This window comes from Pseudorasbora parva, chromosome 10 (assembly GCF_024679245.1).
Source record: "Pseudorasbora parva isolate DD20220531a chromosome 10, ASM2467924v1, whole genome shotgun sequence".
In the NCBI taxonomy this organism is placed as follows: domain Eukaryota; kingdom Metazoa; phylum Chordata; class Actinopteri; order Cypriniformes; family Gobionidae; genus Pseudorasbora; species Pseudorasbora parva.
This window is the reverse complement of record NC_090181.1, coordinates 38,579,822-38,596,297: the sequence shown is the minus strand read 5'-3', so window position 1 is coordinate 38,596,297 and position 16,476 is coordinate 38,579,822. Positions and strand designations below refer to the sequence as shown.

At 36.9% G+C, this 16,476-nt stretch overlaps 1 protein-coding gene across 2 annotated transcripts in view; it reads right to left on the bottom strand.

Annotated features, from left to right (window-relative positions):
• The window catches only part of runx2a (RUNX family transcription factor 2a), a 55,325-nt gene that overhangs the window by 23,376 nt on the left and 15,473 nt on the right, over positions 1-16,476 (bottom strand). The gene's annotated exons all lie outside the window — the stretch shown is intronic.

Sequence of the window (16,476 nt, the reverse complement as noted above, 5' to 3'; positions counted from 1 at the left end):
AATGAAAAAAAAAGGGATGCGAATGATTCAGCATGAAGGAGAGGAAAATCCCTAATGCTCACATCCTATGAGGCACGCAGAATTCTCTTATGTTTATATCAGTGCCAAAAATATCTCTCAACGGTGGAGCTCAAATATCCAAATGAACACCTCTCCAATAAAGTAAAAAAGATCCTGTTAAGGCAAAAATTTGGAATGTTAGATTTAATTTAAGGCTGAAAAGCAAAACTGCTCTGGCAAGCGAAACAAATTATGTTATTCCCTACTGAACTCGCTGACATGTTATGGATGGTTGTCCCTTCTGCTCACCAAGCCTACATTTATTTGATCAAAAATACAGTAAAAACAGTAATATTGTAAAATATTATTACACCTTAAATGAACTGTTTTCTATTTGAATATATTTTAAAATGTAAAATCCTGTGATCAAAGCTGAATTTTCAGCATCATTACTCCAGTCTTCAGTGTCACATGATCCTGCAGAAATCATTTGAATATGCTAATTTACTGCTCACTAATGGTTCTTATTATTATCAATGTTGAAAACAGTTGTGCTGCTTCATTTATTATTTTGCAAACCAATCCAATGAAAAAAAGTTTACATGAAATCAGTTACTTTTGATCAATTTAATGCATCATGCTCAAAAGTTTACTGTAAAAATGTGTTGCTTTAACTTAAAGTAAGTAACCTGGTTGCTTTAAAAGTGTGAGTTTATTGAAATTAAAAATTTGAGTTGATACAATGAAAGAAATTGGTTTAATAAATAGAAACTCAAAATATTATTGTATCTGAACCACATAAAAAATGTGATAAATCATTAAAATAAAGCACAATTTGTCACAATTTCTTTCACTGTCATCACAAATAAAGCACACAAAATGACCTAATATGCTTACAAAATCTTTTAATAATATTTGAATAAAGGTTGTCAATTCTCAAAAATGTTCATTGCATTAACTAAATTTTTTAATTTCAATGAACTCAGACAGGTTTTTTTATATAATAATTTTTTCTTCAAAAAACAGGTCAAGCTTTTAAAAAGTGGTGTAAGCCTATACGTTTTTTTGGGCCCGGCAAAAATCGTAAGTAACACGCAATTTAATGTATCATTCATGCCAAAGAGGATTAATAGTTCTGGTTAGAGGTTTGTTTATATCCTTGAAAGGAATCTTAGGGTTTTCTTTGTTTTTAATGAAAAGACGGCGTGGTAAATAATACGGGTGTATAAACACTGTGTGTCCGTAACGCTGGAGAAACCTCCGCCTGCATGTTAAATTGCCATATGATAGCGGCGTGACCCACAATAACACCCTGTGCTCGTTAAACACCAGCACGCTTTCAACATCAAATATCAGCCAGAGCCGTCAGAGAGCATCAATCACGCTTCGGCGACACGGGGAATAAAACGCATGGAAGAAGAAAGGGAAACATACATCCGTCTAGATTTCATTTCTTTAATTGCTGTGCCGCGGAGGGCCTACTCCTCTGAAGAGTGAAACAATGGATTATTTCACATGGCAGATCTCGCGAAATTAGCAAGGGGAGGAAAAAAGCTTTTTAAGGACAGGACGAGGCCGAACGCCCGCTCAGTCAAAGGATCAGAAGTAGACGGAGAGGGGGAGAGAAATGGAGAAAGCTGACGGCAGCCAAGCAGCGCTGGAGGTTTGCCAGTCTCCTGTGTGGTCCGTGTGTTCCAAGCTTCAGGAAGTCAACTACGCCAAGAAGGGGCACACATGCTACTAGAGCTTTATATATCGATGGGCCGACTGCAACAATCAGACACCATGCATCCGTACAACTACCAAACAACCAAACTTTTATTTCAGGGCCAACACGTATTTGTGTGAGGGGTGATCTGGGGCCAGACAGGCTCGATGCCGTAGGGTAATTGGTGAGGACGAACAAAAAATCTTCTATTTGGCTCATGTGCATCATAAATACAACATGCACATTAGGTCGATTTGTGTCTCCACAGGCCAGAATCCTGGCGCGGCTCTAACACTGAAGATGATCTGTGTATCTTTCTGGTCAGATTAGTTGCAATGCTCCCTGAAAACTACACGTTTTACTGGAGGTCAGATTGCGTCTGTTCTGTTGTAATGACACAATTGGGGTTAATCCACAAGGGTCAGTGTGTGTGTGGACTACTCTTGAAAAGTTTGGGCTTTTTTATTCAGCAATAATCCTTTAAATTGACTAAATTCTGCAAAAAAAAAAAATCCTTTAAAAAATCATGCTTTCTACAAAAATATAAAAATTATGTTTCTTGAGTAGCAAATCATAATAGAATGATTTCTGAACAATCATGAGACACTGAAGACTGGAGTAATGATGCTGAAAACAGAAATAAATGACATTTTAAAGAATATTCATATATATATTTATTATTTTTATTTTTTCTTAAATTGTAATAATATTTCACAATTTTACTGGTAACTATATTTTTGTTTGGAGAGGATATTTTTACTGACTCTACAAGTTCAATTGAACCATAAAAACAGGAGAACATATTTAATGGAACACTAAACTTAAGGTATTTTATCTGACAAAACAACTACAGTTTTTATTTTACTATGCAGAAAAAATGCATAGAAAAACAAAACTCAAAGGGAAAACACACAACTTACAATAATAATACTTGAATTGAGTTTATATATTGAATTTATAAATATCTTCTTTTGTGTTCATAGGTCCCGAATGGCAAAAAGATGAGTAAATTAGGAATGAACTGTTCTTTAAAGGTAGGGTAGGCAATTAAATCGGAGTGGCTATAGCCAGTCAGATTTGAAAGCATGAGATCCCTCCCTCACTTCAGCACGCCTCCAAGCCACGCCTCCTTAAAAAAAAAACACATGAACGCAGTCTGCTAAGCGTCGTGACAGACAGAGTTCAATTACATCACGTCTTAAAGTACAATACATACCGAACATAAACAACTTACAGAGCTCTAGTTGTGCCACCTGACTGCTGCAGATTCATTTGAGCATTGATAGTGCTGACATAGAAACGCAAAAATCGTGCCATCTTATAATTGCGGTTACAACATTTTTATTTATCATTATTACCAAATGAAGTCCCATTGAGATATTTAAATCTCTTTTGCAAGGGAGCCCTGGGGAAGATGAATGCAGCATATGCTCGTTGTTTTGGTTCAGGAGGAACTGTAAAAGGCGACTGCTCTTTATTAGAACATCGTATCATTGCATTTGGACTGAAAGCTTTGATTAGACGAACATTTTTGATCTTGAGACTTCCTGAGACCTGAGGTTGAAGAGTTTCAACCAGTAAAAGAAAAAGTGTTTTGAAATTGGCTACCCTACTGTTAATCTATTCTATAGAGACATACTGCCTTTGTCCCTAAAAAATGCTGATATTTATCATCTAGTGGTAATTGAAGCATATAAATAGAGCTATTGCGGTTGGTAGAAGAACAAAAAAACCACTGCGTTTTCACTTAAAAGGCTAGTTTTGGAACAGAGCAAAAAATGTTGGAATGATATTAGTTTGATATTAGCACAAAATTCTTTACAAATATTTGAGCATGCAATAATCCTAAAACATCCAAATATATTGCTAGTCATTTGTAACCCTCTGCTGTTGATAGAAAAAGTTTCTGTGCCAACAGTAACAGTCACATACTTGTCTTATATTCACTTCTCATTCAAAAGTGTACTTTGGGGAAAGTACATTGAAAATCCTCATAGGGTTATTTTCAATGTCCTGTGCTCGCTTTTGTCTGAGGGGCCTACCGTGTGTGTTTTATGCGCGTCTACCTGTCTGGACACGCAGAGAGACGTTCAAAGAGAGAGAAACATCACAGGTTCACGGCTAATGCTCATTTCAGCACTGAGCAATTAGAGCGGCTCCGCGCAAACCGCAACGTAAACAATCTGACTCAATAGAAGATTTGATGTGCAACATATTGATTGTCAGAAGCTGTTATGCAAACAGTGCACTGAAACATGTGGTGGCATAACATTGAGGCTGCAAAAAAAAGATTTGTTCGTGCCATTGGCCTGTGGAAGCCTTAAAGCATTTCTTACATAGGGCATATATCGTGAAGAACATTTACACCATACCCTGCTCTATGAAACGTGTTTGGCTGAGTTCTGCATGAGACAATAGCTCTTTTCCAGCCGTCTTCATGGCAGTCAAAACACAGCGTCACGGATAATCTTGGCAAATGCCTTTTTAAAAACAAGCCATGTTTTCCATCTCCCCAATGCGAGGTGGCATTAATTAACAAAGCCAACAGAGGCAAAGCAGGACATTTTAGTGTGCACTTTTCACATGCACTAAATTGCATGGATTTACCCTTAAGAATACAGTCTAGATTGTGCATGAAACTTGTGCTTCAAATGTTTTCTTATTTTTCATTGAAGCTCCAGTGACATCACATCACAGCACTGGACCAGAAGATCTTCAATACAGTCTAGCAAAGATTGATTCTATATGTTTTTGAAATAAATAATTTTGTAATTAAGAAAATATGAGTGGTAGTAGGTCTCTGCTATTCTGAATATATATATATATATATATATATATATATATTTGCTTTATTGCTAGTTGGTTGCTAGGAGTTTGCTTGATGTTTTTATGATATTTTCGGGTCTCTATAGATAAGTCCAGCATGTGAAAATGGTACATCTGATTAACAGCCCATTTCTTCTCAATGCCACACATGACTTATGGAATCATTCATGCTCATAGCACCAGGGTTGTCATAGTTAAATGTGCTATATTTCAAATAACTAAAACTAAAACCATTTTTAAAAAATCACTACCTGAAATAAAATGAGGGGCAATGACAGGAGGGGTTTTCAATTTATTATACTTTAAATGATCATATATTTCTGTGATCAAAGCTGAATTTTCAGTATCATTCCTCCAGTCTTCAGTGTCACATGATCCTTCAGAAATCATTCTAATATGATGATTCATTTTCAAAGTTGGAAACAGATCTGCTGCCTAATATTTTTTTCATAACCTGTGATACTTTTTATAATACTTTGAGGTATAAAAAGTAAAGAAGAAGAAAAAAAAGAAGCAAATGTTTTAAAAATAGAAATCATTTGTAACAACAATATACACTACTGGTCAGTAATTTGGGGTCAGTCATTTTTTCCTTCTTTTTTTGAAATAAATCAATCATTTTATTCAGCAAGGATGTGTTAAATTGATAAAAAAAATTATAGTAAAGGAGATTTATATCATTTGAAAGTATGTTTTTATTTGGAATAAATGCAGTGATTTTGAACCTTTTATTCATCAAATACATTAGGCAGCAGAACTGTTTCCAACACTCATAATAAATATTAGAATAATTTCTGAAGGATCGTGATAGACTGGATGTCACAGTGACACTCAAGACTGGAGTAACAATCCTGAAAATTCAGTTTTGCAACACAGAAATAAATAATAATTTAAAGTATGATAAATTGGAAACCAAATATTTTAAATTGTAATAAAATATCACAATATTTAAAAAAAAATCTGTATCATTTTTGATCAAATAAATGCAGGCTCGATGAGCAGAAGACACTTCTTTCAAAAACATTACAAATAGTAATGTGTCCAAACGTTTGGCCTGTACTATGCTTGTACTGTGTGTATTAAAATGAAAACAAAACAAAAACTAATTCTAATACAGTATTAATACAAATATCTCTTATTATCTCAGTGATACTACAATATCATTGCATAGCACAAACTCTGCAAGATAAGTTACATTCTAAATTTTATTAGACTTTAGTGCTTGTTTAAATGATCAGTAAGTATGTGTAAAATAAATGCTACACTAGTATATATGGTTTATAAACCAAGAAGCCAACATTCCATAAACAGTTTAAAGATGAACTCCATATTCTACTGTTCTTAGTTGCATCTGTCTGTTTTTTGTAATAAGTTATTTTGTTTTATATCACATAATAACAATTGACATGATTGTATATTGATTAGGTTCGTTTGCCTCTCACAGGTTTATAGAGTCTTTCAGTGTCAAGCCCACCAACAAACCAGCACTAAAGGATCAGATATCAGCGTAAGAATGCTGCTATTATGATGGGGTTCAAGGAACACTGGCAGTCATGGTGGTAAAAGTAACACAGGGCCCTCTCTGAACGGTCTGAGCTGCCCCTCCCATGTCTATTAGTCGAAATTGCTCTTAATAACCACAGTTACACGAAACCCGCCAAATGATTACAGCAGCGTGCGGTTCACACCCGTGGTCCTGTGTGACGAGACCAGTCAAGAGCTGCTGTGTGAAGAGTAGAATCGACACCATAAATCTGATCATTTTGTAAAGCAACAGCAATCACAACACGATTTGACACAGCATTCTCTTGAGTTACGCACTTAGTTTGGACTTAGTCTTGGTTGTTGTGTGTCTTGGCTCCCATTGGCTAAAGATCATTGGATCCGTTAAATCTCACAAGGAATATTTTCTTTACAAATGAGTACACGTTGCTGGGGAATTTCACGCTAGACAAAATATATCTGCACTTTCTCAAAAGCTTAAACGGTTAGGGCAAAGTGTAGACCACCTTAGCAACAAGGAAAGCACACAGTTTAGTAACTACTAATCAAGCGATCTTAGTGACAATGTACTGCTTTTTAACTCTTAAAGGAACTGTATGTAAGAAATATATTTCACTTAATCAAAATGGCCCTGATATGTCACTAGACATTAAGAAATCGTGTTAATTTCAAATACTTATAACACTGACAACAGTAGTCTGGCCAGGATATTGTCATTTAAAAGTTGTTGTTGAAGTCCTCATCTGATGTTGATGTTGACATGTTGTGTTTTGGCCTGAAGCTCCGCCCTCCACCTATCGACCAATCACGAAGTGTTTCAGCATCCGGGTTGCCAGATCTGCTCTAGTTACCACAGCGACAAACTCCCCCCACAGTCGGGGGGAGGGGGAGCGGGGATAGTGATTGCAGTACGAGTTTTGGCCACAATCTTACATACACTTCCTTTAAAGTTAAGCCTGAGATCTCTAGAATTCCAATAGTTCAATGTGTTGGGGTAACACATTACAAGGAACGCAAGTAATGTAATCAGATTACTTTTTTCAAGTAATGGGCAATGCATTACTTTTACAGTTTACAGTATATTTAGTTACTTTCACGGTTACTTTTATTTACTTTTTTTTGGTAAATAAGAAAATTTACCAGCCATATACAGTACAGGCCAAACGTTTGGACACATTACTATTTGTAATGTTTTTGAAAGAAGTTTCTTCTGCTCATCATGCTTGCATTTATTTGATCAAAAATACTGAAAAATATGTAGCATTGTGATATTATTACAATTTTAAATAATTGGTTTTCAATTTATTATACTTTAAATGATCATTTATTTCTGTGATCTGTGATTTCTGATTTGCTTATATATATATATATATATATATATATTTTTTTTTTTTTTTTGCTTATTGCTAGTTGGTTGCTAGGAGTTTGCTTGATGCTTGATGATGCTTGATGTAGATAAGTCCAGCATGTGAAATAAAATGAGGGGCAATGACAGGAGGGGTTTTCAATTTATTATACTTTAAATGTTTATATATTTCTGTGATCAAAGCTGAATTTTCAGTATCATTCCTCCAGTCTTTAGTGTCACATGATCCTTCAGAAATCATTCTAATATGATTATTCATTTTTAAAGTTGGAAAAAGTTCTGCCGCTTAATATTTTTTCATATCCTGTGATACTTTTTTATAATATTTTGATGAATAAAAAGTAAAAAACAACAATATACACTACTGTTTTTTTCCCTGTATTTTTGATCAAATAAATGCAGGCTTGATGAGCAGAAGAAACTTCTTTCAAAAACATTGCAAATAGTAACGTGTCCAAACTTTTGGCCTGTACTGTATGTTTTTTTTGTTGTTGTTTTTTTTTACCGGACATTGAACTGTTTTTGCAAAAAAAGGCAGTAATGACACCAAAATTTTAGATTGTCTTTTCCAATTTCCGATTAAAGATAAGTAAACAGTCAAATTATAAGCAAAAGCTTACTTATACTGTACACATGCTTTTTCTTCCCATTTTTTTCTCTCCCCATGTTGAGAGAAACCAGGAGTAAGTGCGGAGGTGTTTTGTGCACTGTGTAAACATGATGGTTACTGTAGTTCTTGACTTTGGGCCCTATTTTGACGTTCTGAGTGCATGGTCTGAGTAGTCTGAGTAGACTTTTGCTAGTTTAACGGCGGAAAATCGTTGCGCCATGCGCATGATCCAGAAGGGTTGTACCTATAGTCTCTTAATAAGTATTTGGCTGTGTTTTGGGTGTAACGTGAAATAAACCAATCAGAGTTTCATCTCCCAATCCCTTTAAAGTCAGTTGCGCTCGCACCATGGCAGATTCGCTCTTTACATATCACAATTTGCGAGTGGAAAGACTGAACGCTTCTCCAGAGAGGAATCCTTTTATTTTTTTATATTTAAAAATGTTTGTGTGTTGCTGCGTGTCCCTGTGTGTAATAAGTAGCGTATATGCGTTGTGCACACGCCTACAGGCGCATATTATAATACACCCTTCCTGCACCTAAAAAATACTGCACTATTGACTTTAGACCAGGCTTTTGTTGGTCAATGGCTTTTTCAGTTGCCTCGAAACGTGCCAACAATGCGCCTGAACACACCTCGTTTTCAGACCAGCATTTACACAATGTGGCGCTGGATAAATTATCACTGCTTAAGACTAAAACTAGCATAATGTGAGCGTGCAAATACTCATCTCACAAAAACAGATTCACACACCATCACAATCTGAACAAGTAAATAATAAATAAATAAATAAATAAATAAATGAACACTTAGACAGTGTTGAAAAAATTCCACAAGAAGAACATGTATACCATTTACCCTCCTACTAAGTGTGTTAACAATATTCTCACTTGTGTTGGAATTTCAGGAGAAACATCCGAGACAAATTTGATACATAAACATCACGGTAAACTCAATTAAATCTTCTGCATGAGCAATGAAAGAGCAACCTCTGAGCAATAAAACCATCCTTTGGGAAAGAACTGTATGACGTTGAAACTTAATTAAAGGCCTGAATGTCTGTCTGTCTCTCTCAATGAGAGTTTTTGTGTATGTCTCTCTCTGTTTTTCTCTCTTAAGCGCAGGAGGAATGTGTAAACAGGCAGGCAGAGGCAGCTACACGACACACTCACAGGACGTTGCACAACTCCGAATGCCTCTGAATGTGTCATTTCCTGCCTGGCCACCTGCCTTCCGCTTAGAAACAGCAGCATTCGGGTGAGAAATAGAGTTTGAGATGTAGAAGAGCAGATTGACCCGGATCATTATTTGCTTAAGAATAAAAGCTGTTAAAAAGATCCCAGAAAACCTCAGAGAGGCTGTTGTGTTTTTAAGGTCAATATACACTCTTAAAAATTAAGGTTTCAAAAGGGGGTTTTCACAGTGATGCCATAGATGAACCATTTTTGGTTCCCCAAATAACCGTTCAGTTCTTAAAATATTTCCCCCTACTCTTACACTGTGTCTACACCGGAAGAAAACGGTGCGACGCGACAAAAGACAACAGAACCCATTATAATCAGTGAGATTGTCTATGGATGCAGCCCGAGGCGAGTGACAAATCTCCAACAGTAAACTGATGTCTCGTTCTATTTATGACGAAATGACATGAAGAACAAATGCGTTGCACCGGGCGCTTTGTCGTGTCCAGTATAGACAGCCTTTAGCTGTAAAAGTCTTGTTGGCATGGTGATAGAAGTAAAGGTTCTTTATCGGCATGGTTTCAGGAAGAACCTTCGAACATGCATGGGACCATCCTTTCCATCCCAAAAAAGGTTCTTTATAGTAGAAAAAGGTTCTTCACACTCTTAAAAATAAATGTCCCAAAAGGTTTTTACCATTTATGAACCATTTTGGGTTCCTCAAAGAATCTAGTGTTTCTAAGTGTGAAGAACATTTTAATATTCTAAAGAATCATTTTCCACTATAAAGAACCTTTTGTAGGATGGAAAGCTTACATGGTTCTTCATTAAAGCTACACTGTGTAACTTTTTTAGTTTATTCTTAGCTAAAAACACTTAGTTCTTTCAAAAATATATGTGCTCATTAATGTATATTTACTTATTTCAAGGTATAAAGTATTCTCGTAAGTTTATAATATGCCATTGGAATTACATACGGGTGAGGGGTTCGAATGCTGGTCGCCATGTTGCTCCTCCATCTTGAAAGTACATTAGCCAAAGAGGGACATACCTGTAAATTCAAGCTTCGCCTTTCACGATTTAACACTCGATGGCACCGTGTCGAATGTAAAGAGGGGGATTGCCATGTTAATCTTGGAGTAAATCGGCCACCGTAGGAGTTAAAACTAAATCAGAATTGAGAGGAACTGAAACTAATATTCACTGGATGGTCTTTCTACCTTTTCACTGCTAGATGGGGGAAAATATCACACAGTGTAGCTTTAAAACCATCAATTCCATTAAAGAACCTTTGTTTCTTAGAGTATATAAAAAAAAAAGTTATTGTAAAGGTGTCATGAACTGGCTTTTATTTTTTTTAATACTGTTGTCTGAGGTCAACTAATGACGTCTTTGTGGTTTTAACATTCAAAAACATCATAATGAATAAGTAATGGGCTATTTTCTACACTGGTTTTGAGGCTCTCTCCTGAACACTGGGTTTTGATGGGCGTGTCACTGGGGACTTAGAAGCAAACACCCGTGGCTAGGATTGGATAAGATTTGCATATTTAATGAGCTTCCCTGTGAGTTTATCTTTCATCCACCCATGATTGATTTATTTTTTTATTACTTGGCCCGCCCGATCGGTGGATATAAGTGTGAACCACACACACGCATACACGACGTTCTCACGTTTTGGTAGCAGTCTGGAAAACACACAGCCCCGGGACGTTGGGATTTGTGAGAGTCTGACGTTGGGACGTTAGGCTTGAAAGTCTGAACCCGAATCGCAATGAACCAACAAATAAGGGATTCTCCAACCTGTGACAGCGTGCTGGTGTGCTCTGTTAGACACGTACACATAATCAATACGATCTGTAAAAATGCAATACTATCACATATAGAAACCAAATAAGTGTGCTGCACCATTCCTGTCGGATCCAATATCGAAGGCAGAGCATAACTGTATATTTTAATCTCAATCTATCTGCAAATCCAGTGTCGACCTGTGTTTTATTTATAAATGATTATCTTGCTGTCTTCGGAGTGTTTATTGCTCGGTAATACGATCAGTTTAGTTCCACGAGTACAGCAGCATACACATAGAGGCAGCGTTTCACTCTTCTAATACGTCATTGATTTGAGAGCGTTGTTTTCTGGGCCTGATGTCTATATAAACTTTTCTTTTACTAAAAAGCAAGTTTTCAGCTCTGAAACTTACAGAATATTTTTATATTACCATGACCTTTTATATATCAAAGGCTCAAGGAAAAGTTCTTTGGGGAACCGAAAATGGTTCATCAATAGCATCTCCTCCAAAACTTGCTTTTGGATCCATTGAAGAACCTTTTTCTATAAGGGACCTGTTGAATGGAAAGGTTCCATGGATGTCAGAGGTTCTTTAGGAAGCCATCGAATCCAAAGATTGGCATCGATTGTTCCATGAAGAACCTTTAACATCCATGGAACTTTTTTACTGGACAGGTTCCTTATAGGGGAAAAATGCTCTTTAGATTTTTTAAATTTGTATTTATTTTATTTTAAGATTTTAGTTTTTATCTTATTTTAAAAATTGTGGTTTTTAGTCAACAATAATAAACCTGGTTTATACTAATTAAACAAATAAAGACATCCACCAACTATATAACATCTGAAAGAAAAAAGTAAAGTAAATATAAAATCCCCCCCCCCCCAAAAAAAAAACACGTTTATGTTTACACCAACAGAAGCCATGCCATCGACTGCTATTTTCCTTGATAAACGGATGCACACAAAGCCAAAAAGAAAAACTGAAGATGAATGAGCTGCGTGAGATGAAAGGCTCGTCACATCACAGATGCCCAAGGGCACGATTAATCCGCTAATGAATGAAGATCACACACTGGCATAAATTGACTCCAAAACGCTGCTGCCAGATGTGTTAATTGAGATGAGGAGGAAAAGAGGGAGGAAAAATGAGACTTTAAGAAGTGATATTGTTGGTTTAGCCGCCAGAAAGTTATCTATGAATACGAGGGCAGTGGTGACAGCTGTGTGCCAGGCAGGTTGGCATGTTCTTTTTCAAACGGGCCAGGAAATTGCGCCAAGGCTCGATCTACAGCAGCGCTGTGTGTCTGTGTATGATTGTGTGTTACGATGTGAGAGGATGTGTTGATGCTTCAATGCTCTGGGTGGTAACCAGGGCCTTGCTGTGGGGTTGCTATACGGTGTTCTGAGAGATCACAAGTCGAGCTGCAGCCGTTAAAAACTCCATTCATTTTTCTCCATAGGGAAATTTTTAGCACAAACATTTTTTCGACTTGGTACAATCAACTTGTCAACTTGATGTTTAAGTAATTTCATTTCCACTTAAATTACATTTAACTGGCTTTAAAAATGAATTGAATCTTGTATAATTTATAAAAAAAAGTTGAAAATTGCTTAACTTATTTTGATGAGTCAAAGCAATGTAAAATGTAAAAAAAAAATGCAGGTTGTTAACTGATGGTATATGCTTTTGCTGAAGCCATTAGCCTGCATTATTTCAACATTTTTTTTAAAATAAAGAATCATGTTCAACAGCGGAATTCGTAGTGAAAAACTAATAATGAAAATTCCACCAATCAGACATCACAAGCAAATTGTGCTAAAAGATCTCTTTAGCTCCTGGGCGGAGCTCCCCCTTAGCTCCCATGAAACTGGAAAGGTGTATTATAAAATGATGTCTCGCTATACTCATAGTACAAATTTTAAATGGAAAATGTACTGGCAATTTTCCGCCTGGATATTATCCAGTAATTTTACAGAAATTTAAATTAACCCAAAAACACAATATATTTCAACCCCCATATCAATATTCACATCAATATTAATTTACAAAGCATGACAAACAGTACAGATTATTGTCAGCATTACAATACACCCTTTAAATGTCACGTTTAAGCAACGTTTTATTTAATTTATCACTTTATTTACTTTATATTTATTACATATTACGTTGCTCATGCAAGTGGCAAAATATTTAAACTAGGCCTATGTTAAAATCAAAAACGTTTTACATTAAAACTTACAATAGACATTTATTTAATTTTTCAATCTTTTAAGAAATCCTGCAGGTCATAAAGAACTTTATTTCTCCACCTTCAAGAAAGGACGAGAGTTCTCCATTATGTCTCCCTATTTACCTAAACGTGTCTGTTTTCTTTCTTTACCCGAGGCAAAAAGTCATAGCCTGGATGCCAGCCGAACTCAGCCCCGCCCACACAATTTTTAGGTCGGGCAGTTTGGTCTGGCCTTGCTCCATAGAGGAGTAATTATCTCCAAACAGAAACTGTTCGGACCAATGAAATCATCAGGGCGGGCCTTAGACGATGACGGACAGATGATCAACAGTAACGTCATCATGCACGTCATCAAAGGGGCTTGGATTATATTTACTCGAATCCTAAACGGAGCGCTTATTTGTATATGCATTCACCTTCATAATTTCTCTCAGAAATGATGATCATGTTGGGTAAGTAATCTGTGTATCAATAAATTCTTTTATTTTTTTACAACACCGGCAAAGATCGTTTATTCTAGCCTGAGACCAGCTCGCGTGCAGACAGGGTTGCCAAGTTTTTACAACAAAATCCGCCAACTACTAGCCCTAAACAATAGCTTCTCGGGGGGTTCTCTGGGAAAAAATGGCGTTTGGGGGGTAAAATGTGTGTTATAAAATTCATACTCATGGGTCTATATATCACATAATAGTCGCTTCAACCCGCGGACATAGAAAACAACCCACGGAAAAAAACGCAGACTTGGCAACACAGTGCAGGTGAACTCTGTTGACATTTGACAATGTGTCGCTTCGTTGCTCTGATTGGTTGTAGCTCTATCCAATTGAGGTCTTTCCTGGTTCGGTTGAAACACGCCTCATAATCACAGCCCAATGGAGCAGTTTCAGACTCATATTCTGACTAGAACTGAGTATGACCACGTCAGGCTAAAAAAGTCATTGAAAAAGATTAGACTTTAAATTACATGAATCTGTGGTGAAATAACCAGATTTTCACTTCAAAGCATGTTTATTTTAATGCGAACAACGTTCTATCACTTTAATTCAGAAAGTGCACAATAGCTTCCAGCACAAAATAGACTCGGTGTAGAAACGATCAACGTGCTGCTGCAGACGCACCGCTCCTGGAAAGCACTGCCGGACCGCATCCGTGTGCAGTGAGAAAGCTGAAATTCGTTAACATTGGGACGTATAACAGGCGATCTATTCGTGATCAAACTATTTGCGTTGCAGATCTAAGCAGTTATAGAAGTCATTTGTTGGACTACTACAAAATAATAGAAAGAAGTGTTTTATTGCTATTATCTCATCACATTTGAAGCGCCGCTAATGTAAAACGGTATGAGGAACACTAATATTTTATACATTGGGAATTTGGGATACACTAGCTGCCTGCTGGGGTGGCAGTGGTTTTTCTTTTGGGGTGGCAGTTGAAACACCGGTAGATCCGCCCCTGCCATTGTCATATTTTCTTACATTTTCGTTCGACATGTTGAGGTGACGATGTACTGGGTGTCCGCTGTGACTCGATTCGGGTGTGTGACAACGATGCTCAACGTACGCATAATTACCTCGATCCAAAAAAAAAAAGAAAAAAGAAAAAAAAGGATAATGCAAAAGAGAATTGTCTCGGGGGTGTTCGGGGCCCTGGGCTGCAGCCCACGTTGCCCATTAGGATAACGCGGCCCTGCCTGTTAGTGGGTGGGATAAATTAGGCCGCAAGTCCTCATAGTTGATGCGTTAAAAGTAGGAAAAATGGGCAAGCGTAAGGATTTGAGCGGGTTTGACAAGGGTCAAACTGTGATGGCTAGACGACTGAGTCAGAGCATCTCCAAAACTGCAGATCTTGTGGGGTGTTCCAAAAAAGGAGCAGTGGTGAACCGGTGACATGGTCATGGACGGCCAAGGCTCATGGATGCACGTGGAGAGCGAAGGCTGGCCTGTGTGGTCCAGAAGGATAAGCTTAAACATATGAGGACTTAAAGAATCTGCTGCTAACATATTGGTACCAGATACCACAAAACACCTTAGGGGTCTAGTGGAGTCCATGACGTGTGTGTGTGTGTGTGTGTCAACAACTTTATATGAAAATAAATGTTTAATTCACTAATGCCATTTACAGTATTTAATGGGATTCATTTTTGCATTTATTTTGTTTTAAATCCAAGTGTGTAATGTGATTCACCTCGTAGCTGGTTTGTTTTGTTTATGGCTCTTTAACAAAGACTTTTTTTTAAATCTCTTGGAGAAAAATTTACGGGAAAAAACACACAAAAAACAAAACAACAACAAAAAAACACTTTCAGAACCAAGAACACTGGGCACTATTGAACACATTGCTATGTAGTTACTTACTAGTCCAAATCAGTTTTTATGATATTATGGTCAATATTTCAGCCCCCTCCTTGGAAGTTAATGGGATTGTGTGTGTGTGTGTGTGTGTGTGTGTGTGTGTGTGTGTGTGTGTGTGTGTGTGTGTGTGTGTGTGTGTGTGTGGTTATTTAGAAACATTCAGTAAATTTACATTAAAAGCTTGCTGTCATATCGTGAGCACGTTGAGTAATTTCATGACTGAAAATGAATAGGTTTGCATAAAACGCAAGAGTAAGAAACATCTGTCAGTCACCGTTAACGGTTGATGCAATCTGATCTACTTTTATTTGATTATTGCGAAGAACTTTGGCCTTATTGTCAGATTTCAGCAGACTTTAATATAAACGTACTACAGAAAGTCAAGCACTGTGTGTTCCTGGTTCCATTCTCTGCCACATGAAAGTAATTCATGACAGCTTGTGTGTATTTACGGGTCCTGGGGCTCAGTGTGAAAATTGAAATTTGGCAGCGTCTTCTAACAGTTTGCTTCTTTTTAGGTAGTGAGAGCAACTGAGAAGTGTAGGCACAAGAGCAGCAAGGACTCCACACAACACACAAGTCCAGACATCAACTCCGATGAAGTGGCTTTTTCATAATTGAAGCATAACTGGGGCTTTTTGCCAGATCAGGTTCCTTCGAGAGAGAAAACATGGGCTGTTTCTCTTTTAGTCTGTTCAGTGTATCAGTAAAACAATGCATGAAAGTTTCTTTTAGTGTCTGAGAAATGACACAATGGTCCCTATAAATCTATCTGATCACATAATGACCCAACACTGATGGATATAATGGATTTTCTTTTTCCTTTTCTGGGAATACATCCTGACCTTCTTTGTAACTTAACAATAGGACGGATTATTCTTTCAAAGCTTCATATACAGTAAGATCAT